Consider the following 11464-nt stretch of genomic DNA (forward strand, 5'->3'; position numbering starts at 1 on the left):
ACACAGGTACACACACACACGCACATATGCACACATGTCTATACATGGGTACATACGCACACACACACGCACACACATAGACACATGCATGCACACAAACTCACATACACAGCACCCACACAGCATTTCAGCTGTGGCTGTAGGATTTCAGCTCCCAGACTCCCCTGCAGAGAGAGTGCAGACTTTGGTATTTCAGGCTCCAAAGGGTTCAGCTCGCTTTTCCGCAGTCTGTGGGAGGAGCCGGCTGTCAGAGGCACAGAAGGAGGGAGGCGAGGCTGTGGGTGGGGACGAGCCAGTTAATTAGCATATTCTGCTCTCTGCCCTGGGGAGCCTCCTCTGAAGTTCCTGTGCACCATTCCGAGGGCAGACGAGAACAGTTTGTAGTCAAGACTGAAGACTTAAATGTGGCACGGACACCACGCCAGGGCTGGGGCAGACCATCACCTGCGGCGTGGAGAGAAACAGGTGCTTCCTGGGGGAAATAGAAGAAGCAGGGAAGAGAAAGGCCTAGAGGAAAAGCAAAGGCAAAGAAAAAGAGAAGAAAAAGAAATACAGAGACTATTCGGTCTCTTTTTAAATCATGGACTCTCTCCTTGGCCTCAAAGGTAGAGGACTTCCCCTGTGTGATGGGGGCGCCAGGACAGAGGATGGCAGGTTTTTTTAAAGTCTTCCTTGTCTCAGTTCAGAGCAACAGTATCCTTCCAGCTGCTCAGACCAAGAGTGTGCAGCCATCCTTGACTTCTTTGGTGGTCTCACATCCCACATCCAATCCATCAGGAGATCCGACTGGTTCGACCTTTGGAATACGTCCAGATCCTGGCCAGACCACCCCTCCCCATCCCCATGGCTTCACCTCACACCTGCATTAGTGAAAGGGTCTCCCGGCAGGCCTTCTGTTTCTACCCTTGTCCCTTATAATCTGGGCTCAACGTGCAGCCAAAAGGACCATGTTAAAGGTACATCAGGTGGAAGTGAGTTCACCCCCCAGCTATGGAAGCCGAAGCTTCGGGACCCCCTGCTTGCAGAGCCACTTGCAAAGTTCTGAGAGGGACCCTAGCAGCATCTTCGTATGCTCATAAACTTTTTTGTGAAACCTGCAAAAGTAAGAGCTTTAACTTGCAATTGGCTAAGACTACTGTCTCTTCCCACTCCAGTTTCCCTTCCTTGTACCTCCCCCGCTGATGGATACCGTTGGGGTGCCTGGGAGAATTTTGGGCATCTGACTGTGACGTGGGCATCCATGAGTTGGGCATGCATTTTTGTTTGGTGGGGTATATTTATGTGGTTCACAGGAATGTCCATATATAGTAAATTTATTGCTAGCCACCCCAGTGTAGGAATGGCTTTCAAGAGGACTCCTTCTGTTCATGTACCAAAACGAGATTGTATGGTGACATGAGCATGTCCTATGGTGCCTGTCCCAGAAGTATATGGGTATTAGATGGTGTACTAGTTTCCTGAGGTTGCTGTGACAAGTGGCCACAGTACTGGTGGCTTAAAAAAACAGAAATGTAGGGGCAGGCCCAGTGGCATAGTGGTTAAGTTTGCATGCTCCTCTTTGGGGGCCTGGGGTTTGCAGGTTCAAATCCTGGGCACGGACCTACTCACTGCTCATTGAGCCATGCTGTGGCAGTGTCCCACATATAAAATAGAGGAAGATGGGCACAGATGTTAGCTCAGGGGCAATCTTCCTCAAGCAAAACAAAAAACAAAAGACCAGAAATGTATGCTTATAGTTCTGGAGGCCAGAAGTCTGGAATCAGTATCACTGGGCCCAAATCAAAGTCTTGGCAGGGCTGCACTCCCTCTGGAGGGCCTAGGGGAGAATCTGTTCCTTGCTTCTTCCAGCTTCTGGTGGCTGCTGGCATTCTTTGGCTTGTGGCTGCATAACTCCAATCTCTGCCTCCGTCGTCACATTGCCTCTTCCCCTTCTGGGTATGTCTAGTGTCCCTCTGCCTCTGTCTTATGAGGACCCTTGTCATGGCATTCAGGGCTCACTCAGATAATCCAGGAATATCTCTTCATCTCAGGATTCTTTACTTAATCATAGTGTGGTTCGATGAGATGCAGAGAGACCATTGTTGGGCCTTTTATTGAAGACGATGTGTTTTTCCCTGGAAAACAGGAAGAAGTGAAGACTCATGATCAAGAACTTCTTGGCCATTTTTGGTTCCTGTACGGGGAGCCAGCTAAGATAAAAGCCAACACAGAGAGGAAGGAAGGGCCTAGAGAAGCAGAGAAAAATGGAACTAGAGTCCTCATGACATATTATAAGCTCCTGGGTCACACACAGCCTGAAACCCCTCTCTCCTACCTCTGGTTTTTTCACTTAAGAAACTCAATAACTTTCTTTTTCTTTTAAGCCAGTTTGAACTGAATGTTCTGTCGCTTAGATCAAAAACAGTTCTCTTTAATATTCTCTTTAATGAGATGACACGTAACACGTATATGTTGGTTTCTGGTATATAGAAATTCTCTTTGTGAATGACGACTGTTAATATTTAACAATTATTACTTGTTAATGTTAACTAACTCAATTTTTCTCATAAGAGAAGCACTAATAGAACTTACATAAAGCTGGGTGTGTTTGGGATATATTTATTAAAATCATAGAACCTTACCAGAACCCAACAGCCCTGGGCAGTCCTGAAACCCCACCATAAGAACTCCTTTGAGCATTTGCCCGGACTGGGTGTGGCCACCTCCTGGGATGTCAAACTTCCTGCCAGAAAAGTGGTCCATTCCATTCTGCCCTCAGATTGAGCTGCAACCTGTCTCCATCGTTTTCACCCATTGATCCTGGTTCCACTTGTTTTGGGGGGTGGGGAGCAGAATGAATCTAATTCTCTATCCTACACCATTCTTGATTCTCCAGCAGATTCACCTCTGGAAATCTTGTATATTTTCACAGGCTCTACTGTCATGTCCCTGTGCCTTCCCAGGGTTTGAGGATCACACTGACTCTAGTGGGAGCCATGGGCAGTGTGCGAGGCACATATACAAATATCTATGGAGAGAGTTACTTGTGTGCACATACATACACATGCGTGTTTATGTGCAACTGTGTGAGATTCCGGTCCTCCTCGCCTGCGTTCAGTTCCAGGAACACTGGTTTGCTTTCACACACAGCACATCTGTGCCACGCACAATTTCTAGGCGTTGGAATTGCATCTGGGGTGCTTTTCTAGTTCTCTATTTTGGCTACTTTGAATGAGACCCCAGGGCCAAGCTTTCCTGAGCAGACTCTCCGATGGATAATTACACTCGGAACACGCTGGTGTGGCATGGAGCAGACGAACTGTGCCCCGGGGAGGAGAAGTGCATGCTCATGCATGCCTGTGTGTATGCTCATGCACGCCTGTGTGTGTATCATTGGGGAGTCCTGGGCTGCAGAATTCCAGGTGTGTCTACGGATCCCTGTCTGAGATTCACGACTCCAAAGTCTCTTTGAGAAACCTCCTTCCTATTGGGGTTCTTGGATGGTTTGGGTGGGTTTTCCGTTCCTCCCGTCCCACGTGGAGTGGGGTAGGCAGCTGAGTGGGATGGTGTGCAGGGATGTGGTGGAGAGGGCAAACCATGGCGGGGAATCTGGCAGAGGGGGAGCAGAGTCAATGCTTTTCCTTGTGGGTGATCGTTTATCTAATCCCTTATTCAATGATTGCCAAATGCCTTGCGGGGTTGCAGGGGGTTCCTGGTCTTACCAGGAGCTCACGTTCCTTCCTGTCATGGAGAGTTCCACATCGATGAATCGAGCACCTTCTGTGTTGCAGGCACAGGGCTGGGAGCTGGAGATGCCACAGGAAGCAGAAGCACAAGCCCCGGCAGCAGCAGGACCCACAGCCGGATGGAGGAGGTGCACACGAATCCATTAATCGCACGTCCCGGTGACATGGTGGTTGGGGTGCTGGGGGGTTGTGAGATGTGGAGGATTCTGGGCAACTCTGGAAGGCTTCTGAGAGGTGGCAATGTCAGGCCTGAGACCCCAAAGATGCATAGGAGTTTATGAAATAAAGAGCATTTTTTTTTTTTAAAGATTGGCACCTGGGCTAACAACTGTTGCCAATCTTTTTTTTTTTTTCCTGCTTTATCTCCCCAACCTCCCCTGTACACAGTTGTATATCTTTAGTTGCAGGTCCTTCTAGTTGTGGGATGTGGGACGCCACCTCAACGTGGCCTGACAAGTGGTGCCATGTCCGCGCCCAGGATCCGAACCCTGGGCCGCCGCAGCGGAGCGTGCGAACTTAACCACTCGGCCATGGAGCAGGCCCCTAAAGAGCATTTTAAGTAGACGGAACAGCATGTGCAGAGGCTTGTGACAAGACAGTGTGATATGGGCTGCATTGTGTCCCTCCAACTCATCTGTTGGAGCCCTAACTCCCGAGGTGACTGTATTTGGAGACAAGGCCTTTAAGGAGGTAAAGTTAAGTGAGGTCATACTGGTGGGTCCTAATCCAACAGGACTCGTGTCCTTATAAGAAGAGGAAGAGACACCAGGAGTGCACGTGCACGGAGTAAAGACCATGTGGAGACGCAGGGACAAGACGGCCCTCTGCAAGCCAAGGAGAGAAGCTGCAGGAGAAACCAACCCTGCTGACACCTTGATCTTGGACGTCCAGCCTCCAGGACTGTGAGAACGTAAATTTCTGTTGTTTAAGCCCCCCTGTCTGTGGTATTTTGTTACGGCAGCCGGAGCAGACTAGTACACATTCTAATCCTTTGTTCTTTGCGTCCCTCTCACACTGGACTGCCAGCTCCACAAGAGCCGGGACCAGAGCTATCCTGTTTGTTGCTGAATCTTCACTGCCCAGAACAGTGTCTGACACCCTCACTGGTGCTTGATAACTGGTCCTGGAGTGAGTAATGCAGAGATTTACTGATAAATAGAGAATTATGAGGGTCAAGAGGGAGGAGAGATTGTCCAGTCTGGTTGGCTGGAGAAGGTTGGAGTCAGGACCAGCTACATTATTTTCGAGGCCCAGTGCAAAATGAACACACAAATCTGCTTGTTCAAAAATAATTAAGTGTGGCCGGCTCCATGGCTGAGTGGTTAAAGATCCATGTCCTCTGCTTCCGTGGCTTGGGTTCGAGGGTTTGGATCCCGGGCACGGACCTACTCCACTCAGTGGCCATGCTGTGGAGGCATCCATTTACAAAATAGAGGAAGATTGGCACAGATGTTAGCTCAGGGTGAATCTTCCTCACACACACATAAAAAGAATTTCAAGATGGAGACTGCAGAGTATTAACCCAAACCTGGGTCTTTCTGAGCTCGGGGACCTGTGTGACTGCACAGGTTTCATGTCCATGAGCCAGCCCTGGTTGGAGTGGATCCCGGAAAGCTTCATGGAGGAGGTGGCCTTTGAGCTGGATTAAATCTGGGCCTGGGGAGGGACATGCTCAGAGAAAGGAATAGAATGGTATAGGCAGGGAGGTGGACAAGGCTACCTGGGGGAAGTAGACAGATACTTTCTTTTACTGTTAGAAAAAAAAAAAAGAAGAAGACTAAGCTTCATGCCTCTGAGCTCTATTTTGGGGTGGGTTTCATTAATAACAGATGAACTCCAGCCCTGGGGACATCAGAGGTAATTTTTCATTTTCACTAGGACTTGATGAGATCCAAGTACCAGGCAGAAGCTCGTCCCTGGTTGCAATGGGTTCTCTTTCATTTCTCTCCTTTGCAGCTACACAAAGGCCGGCAGCGAGGCAGGACTTGCTCCAACACAACCGCCTGGAACAGTGCCCGCTGACGTCAGCAGCCGTGCCGCCTGGCATCTGCTCTGCTGAGGTCCGGGTGCAGCGGGCTGCCTTGTGTTTGCTGCGCCACCGATGGCGAGACAGACACAGTATCGAGTGGAAGGAAAATATGAGCCGGTATCCTGCAGCGTGGAGTGTGGTCTGGGGGCTCATGTGATGGGGGACCCAGCGAGGAGGTGGCCTCTCAGAGTAAACAGTGTGTACCACCTGGATCCTCTGGGGAGCTGGCCCGGGAAGCGTTCCCTTGACACTGTCCTAGTTTCTCAGGCTGCCATAACAAGTAACCGCAGATCTGGTGGCTTATGACAATAGAAATGTATTCTCTCCTAGTTCTAGAGGTTGAAAGTCTGAAATCAAGGGGTCGGCAGGGCTGCGCTCCCTCTGAAGGCCGTAGGGAAGTATCTTTTGTCTCTTCCTGGCTTCTGATGCATTCCATCAATACTTAGTGTTCTTTGGATAATAGCTCATGGCTCCAATCTCTGCCCCCTTTGTCACATGGCGTTCTTCTCTCTGTCTCTAAATCTCCTTCTTATAAGGACGCCAGTCCTTGCATTAGGAGCCACTCTTATCCAGTATGAGTTCATCTTAAACCTGATTACGTTCACAAGGACCTTATTTCCAAATAAGGTCACATTCACAGCTACCAGGGGTTAGGGCTTGAATATACCGTTTTGAGGGACATAATTTGACCCATAACACAAGTGTCCTTTGCTTCCAAGATATTAAGCGTCATGAGTAACACCTGCACGGGGCACTGCATGCTGCATATCCGTTCTCTGGACCCTTTTCCTTGTCTCATTTGCTCAGCAGCCCTGTCAAGTAGACTAGGACGAAAGCTCATGCCCATTTTACAGTTGGGAAAATTGAGTTGCAAAACATTTTAAGTGGCAGCAAAGGACAGAGTGAAGCTGTTAATAATGTCTAAGAGAAAAGACAGGAACTGAGTGGCGGGAGGAAAGAAAGGAGGTAAAGTGGGTGACAGAAGTGGAGGAAGGAAATGGACCACACAGGCGAGGAATGCTCCTGAGAAAGGTTTGGGGATCACATCCTTGTCTGCCTGACCCAGCAGCGACAACTTAACATTTATTGAATGTTTACTGTGTGGTGGGCACTGGGCTAAGCCCTTTACCGGTATGCTTTTACTTAATCCTTACACCAACCTGGCACTGTGGGTATTACTATTATTCCCTGTTTACAGGGACACTGAGTGAGGGCCTCGGAGGCAGTGAACGGAGAAGCTGGGCCTCATACGCAGGTGGTTTAAGTTGAAAGCTCACGCTCTGTCGCTGGGCCATCCTCACTGCTGGCAGGGATGGGGGCAAAGGTTTGGGTCCATCAGTGTCCTATTAGGGACCTGCCACGCCCTATTACTGCGTTATGGGCTGGAGCTCAGACTCCACATAAGGTGGAGGCGAGCTGACTGTTGCGGCGGTATCTGAGCCCGGCAGGAAAAGTGGGTTCTGAAAGAAGGTGCAGAACAGGGTACAAAGTAGCTGTAATGGGTAAGTCACGTGGTATAGACCAGGGATTAAGAAACTTTTCCTGTTAAGGGCCAGACAGTAAATATTTCAGGCTTTGTGGGCTAGACAGTCTTTGTTACAACTATTCCACTTATAATATGCAAATGAATGGATGTGGATGTGTTTTAATAAAACTTTATTTATCAACACTCGTATTTGAACTTCATATGATTTTTTGTGTGTCGCGAATACTATTTTTCTCCCCCCTTCTTGCATTGAAAAATGCAAAAACCATCCTTATCTGAAGGCTGTTCAAAACCAGGGGGCGGGCTGGATGTGGCTGCGGTTTGCCAGCCCCTGGTGCAGACTCAGGCTGTGCTCGTTTGCTGACACATGTGAGGGCTTGGCCTCATGCGGGGATATAGGAGAATATGGTCAGGGCACCAAACTTTCCATTTAAACGGTCACAGCGCAAAAGGGGGCCAAGTGAGTAGTGTGGTTTCTGAGGAGCCCATTTCATCTAGTGAACCCCCAAAAGTTCTAGCATTCATGACTGCACCATAAACACAAAAAGGATGAGATGCAGAGGAACCCTGAGCCAGGCGTGCAGATAAATGCCCTTCCCAGAGCTTTTGCTGTCAGCAGCATTCCAGCTCCCGAGGCGTCCATCAGCAGTGCGTGATGAAGGCAGGACCGGGCTGGTCCTTGAGCCGCGTGGGGTGCCCTCTTCACACCATTAGTGCTCAGGAGATGCCCAGGAAGTTGGTGGACGCTGCGGTGCTGGAAGCTGGTCTCATGTTCCCAGGGCCTAGAGGGAAAGGGGCTGGAGGCAGCAGCAGCTGTTGAGAAGCTCTCGAAAGGCTGCGCCCAGTGCCATTTGGGCAGATCAGAGAGGCCTGTGGCGTGGCATTGTGGGTGGATGTGTGTGGATGGTGTGGATTTCAGAGCCTCCCTCCTCTTAAAGAGGAAATGTGGGAGAGTGAACCCATCCTCTCATTTTCCAGATCCACGTGTCACCATCTTTTCTGGAGTGGCTACTGGGTCCTAGGGTGCTGTGCTCGGCCCTTTGGTGAGAGGAGGGTGAAAAAAAGCTACCTCCAGCCTTCACATTCTAGTTCTATCATTAACTAGCTGTGTGACCTTGGACAAGTTACTGGACCTCTCTGAGCCTCAGTTTCCTCATTATAAAAAGATGGACAGTGGTGGTAGAGCTGTCGGAAGGATTTAGAGGAAATGATGTATCGTGCCTTGCACATAGTGTGTCCTCCATGCACGGTGGCTAATGCAATGATTTGCCACACATCTGCCAAGCTCAGGCACAGCTTTTGTCGAAAGTCACTGAAAATCCGGCCTCAAGCGAAAAATCTTTTGCTACCAAATCTTGGAGTTAAATCTCTCCCTCCTTCTTGGCCTCCAGCCACTGGGGAAGGTTAACTTTGTAAATTCTCTTTGAGATGCAAAATCCAGCCAGCTGTCTTTGCCTTGCCCTTCCCAACCCTGTCCCTTCCTGGGGCAGACACGAGGAACTCATCAGACATTCGAAGGCGGGCACTGCACATTTTCAACAATTGAGATGCAAAGAAAAAAAAAAAACACGAAATTAAATCCAGCTATTAAGTTCTAATTGCGCAATTACTTCACTTTGTGGCTCCGTGCCAGGGTTGGGAGTCTCGCTGCCACAAATGGTGTTTTTGTGCAAACTCAGGCAGGCGGGGGTGAGGGAGATGGGGCTAAGGAGGTGATATCTGAGGATGGGGAAACAAAGACATTTATAAATTAAGGCATCTTGCCAACGCCCTGATGTCAACGTTCTGACTGTCAGGGCTGTGGGGTGGGCTGGGGAACCCAGGGGCTTTTCAGAGCTAAAAATCTGTGAATACACTGTAATCTGGGCTTTCTTTATGCAATTTCCACTTTAAGCAGGTCTGTCTTCTAGTGAGAGCTCCTCTCTGCAGGCCTGGGGTGGGTGCCCCTCTGTTCCCACCTGGAGTGGGGACCCTCTCTGCAAACAAGAGGTGGGGGCCCCTGATTAAGCCTGGTGTGGGGGACCCTCTATGCAAGCTGCGAGTTTCAAGGCTTTGTGGTTGGTGCTGGGGCAAGGAGCCACAGCAGTGCCCGGGCTGTGCTGACCTGCAAGGTTTCTGGAAAGCTGGGAGGGACTTGTAGGGGTCAGCCCACTGGGTAGACCCATGTTTGTGCCCGGAGAAGACGTGAGAGAAAGAGAAGCTGCTGCTTCCATCAGTGGATTCCACCGGCTGCTTCTCTGCTTTTCAATCACTCACTCACTCATTCTTTTTGAACTCACTTGCACATTTCCCTCACTCTCTAATTCTTCCACTGATATTCATGGGGTGTCTAATTTGCACAAGGCACTCTGCCTGGCATTACAGGGGAGAAAACAAAGAAGATTTAAGATGGACCTCGCCCACAAGGAGAAGGGAGACAAGACACGGGCAAGATGGTCTGGCAGTTACCGAGCACCTGCTGTCTTAGCTTGGGCTCTGTAACAAAGTATCACAGACTGGGGAGTTCAAACAACGGAAATTTATTTCTCCTAGCTCTGGAGGCTGGAAGTCCAAGATCAGGGTGCTGGCTGATTTGGTTCCAGATGAGGGCTTCCTCATCCTGGCTTGCAGATGGCTGCCTTCTTGCTGTATCCCCTCACAGTGGAGAGAGAGAGACAGATAGAGCTCTCTGGTGTCTCTTCTCATTAGGGCACTAATCCCATCACAGAGGCCCCTCCCTCATGACCTCATTTAACCCTAATCACCTCCCAAAGGCCCCACCTTCAAATACTGTCACATGGGGGTTAGGGCTTCGGTATGTGAATTTTGGGGGACGCAAACATTCAGTCCATAGCACCTACTACGTGCCAAAGCTACCCCTGGTGCTTTACATGGATGAGTGTCAAACCTCATAACATCCCTCTGAGTTATATATTACTGTCATTTCCATTTTGCAGATGAGGAAACCGGTCCTTAGGAGAGGTTAAAATGCCCCCCCCCCCGACCCCCGCCAGGTCATACAGTCAGTCCGTCTCAGAGATCTGAGACTGGAACCCAACCGAGTTTTGATACAGACCTGCGACCTTTCCATGACCTCAAGGTAGACGGTGATTTGTGTTCCAAGAGAGATGCAGCCACGCCACGAGCGCTGGAAACACAGACACTGATGAAAACATGGCTGTCCCCGCTCTCTCCCTCCTCTCCATGGGAGAGACCAAAAGAGAAATAGGGAAAAGGAATAGGATCCATCACTGATGCCACCTCTGGGAGGCTGGCGGGCTCGGTCCCCTGGCAGGGGCGCCAGCATCTTGGCTGGGCAGCTGGCGCGGCGGCAGCCGTGGGGTGTCCTGGGCTTGCACAGCTGAGCCCCTGCAATGTCACACACATGTGCCCAAATCACCTCCAGTGGGTCGCTGGAGATGAAGAATTGCTCGGGAGAGAAATTCCATATTATATGTTGCAGCCAACACAAAGCACTGGGACTCCAGCTACAAAAGAAATCAAAGGCAGGCGTAGGAAGCTCCTGCGCTGTTCAGAGGAGCCTTCCAGAGCAGAGCCGCAAGCGGGTGGGGGTGGGGTGGGGGGGTGGGGGGGTGGGGAGGGGAAGCGGGAGGGAGAGGATGAGATCGCAGCCTCCCCCGCCATCCTCTGGCCTCTCCCTACTTTTCCAGCCTTATCTGCTGCTGCTGCTTCTCCAGATGCAGCTGACGTTTGGCCACCCCATCCTCCCAGATGCTCTTTCTCTGCTTGTGTGCCTGGCCCGCTCATTCTGCAAGGGCCTGCTCAAACATCACCTCCCTTGGAAAGCCATCCTCCACCTTATCCTTCTCCAAGACAACTTAGCCCTTCCTTCCTATGACCCGCCCTACAGCACAGCGGTCAAGACCGTGGGCTGAGCCAGACCTGCTGTGACTCCCAGCTCTGCTGCCGTCTCTGTGACCTTGGACCAGGGACCTCTCCACTCCGAGCATCAGTTTCCTCACCTGTATGCTGGAGACAAGACTGAGACCTGTCTCAGAGGGCTGTTTTCTCAGGGGAGTGCTTCTTGAGGGCCCACTGTGTGCTGGACGTTGTGCTGAGTGCCTAGGACACGGTGGCAAACAGCGCGGACAGGGTTTCCTGAGGCTTTGCTGCGGTAATTCACAGAAAGGGCCCAGCATTGCTCCCGGAACATGGTGAGAGCTCAGTAAATCGGTCATGAGGATGATTGTCCTGCAGGGTTTCATATGGACCTCGGCCATAAGA

The 11464-nt window shown here is 50.5% G+C and overlaps 1 long non-coding RNA gene across 2 annotated transcripts; it reads left to right on the forward strand.

Moving 5' to 3' along the window:
- The first annotated feature begins 338 nt into the window (after positions 1-338).
- Positions 339-7423, forward strand: LOC138915463 (uncharacterized). Of its 2 annotated transcripts, none has more exons than XR_011421436.1 (4): positions 339-1102; positions 3771-3853; positions 4459-4853; positions 5682-7423. It is a non-coding gene; the product is annotated as an uncharacterized lncRNA (long non-coding RNA). The 2 variants fall into 2 exon arrangements; XR_011421435.1 differs by lacking the exon at positions 339-1102 and adding an exon at positions 3392-3488.
- Positions 7424-11464: the final 4041 nt, after the last annotated feature.

The sequence above is a fragment of the Equus caballus genome, chromosome 9 (assembly GCF_041296265.1).
Source record: "Equus caballus isolate H_3958 breed thoroughbred chromosome 9, TB-T2T, whole genome shotgun sequence".
Classification (NCBI taxonomy): domain Eukaryota; kingdom Metazoa; phylum Chordata; class Mammalia; order Perissodactyla; family Equidae; genus Equus; species Equus caballus.